Here is a 950-nt window from a genome sequence, read left to right as displayed (position 1 = left end):
CGTGCACGAATCCCAACTGGTACGGGCTGATAATATCTGGCAGGAGGGGGAGGAGCCAATTGGCCAGGAGGTTAACAAATATTTTTTTATCAATGTTTAGCATTGACAATATGAGTCACAATGACTGGCAGGTTTATCAGATTTTAGTATTGCTACAATGACCGCTTGCCAGAGGGACGGTGGTAGCACACTGGTCGCTAAGGAGCCCTTATACACAGCCAGGTGGTGAGGGGCTTGGAGCACCGCATATTCCTTATAAAAGGATGTAGTGAGTCCATCCAGCCCCGGTGCCTTGTCCCTTGGGCGGCTCTGAATCACCTGGATCACCTCCTCTACTGTGAAGTGGTCATCCAGGTACTAACAGTTGGCTGGATCAAGCCATAACAGCTGTATTGTGTCAAGGTTGTAATCTAGGGCTGCTGCTGCATCGGGTATTACTGCAGCACTGTACAGCAGGGAATAGAACACAGGCAAGGTCTGTAACAGGTCACCAGGTTTCATATTGCTGATCTGCTTGTCTTCCACAAGCTCCACCACATAGATGCAAGCCCAGGGTTTCTGGAGCATAGACGCAAGTGTCTTCCCAGGGCGATCGCCCTTGCCATATCGCTATGCAGTCACTTCATGGAGGAGCCAGTGGGTTACCCTCTGGGCCTTCTCATCGTATGCCAAGAGTTTCTCTCCAATAGCAGCTAGGGCCTGTACATTATGTGCAGCATTGATGTCTACCTTATAATCTTCCCCCTCCGGGGAGGCTAGTTGTGCTCATATCACCTTGAGTATTCCCAATTGTTTGCCTATGCAGATTCCATTAATTATGACTTTAAAGGCCTCCCAGTGCATCACCTGGAAGGCAAAAAAGCCCTCATTATGTGCGTCGTAGTCAATGATTGCCATTTGCCTCGGAAAGCAGGGTGGCGGTGGGTGTTTGGTGCTAAGCCCCAGGTGAA

The sequence above is a fragment of the Triturus cristatus genome, chromosome 9, assembly GCF_964204655.1.
Source record: "Triturus cristatus chromosome 9, aTriCri1.1, whole genome shotgun sequence".
NCBI classification, from domain to species: Eukaryota; Metazoa; Chordata; class Amphibia; order Caudata; family Salamandridae; genus Triturus; species Triturus cristatus.
The sequence above is the reverse complement of the archived record's forward strand: the minus strand, read 5'-3'. Positions refer to the sequence as shown.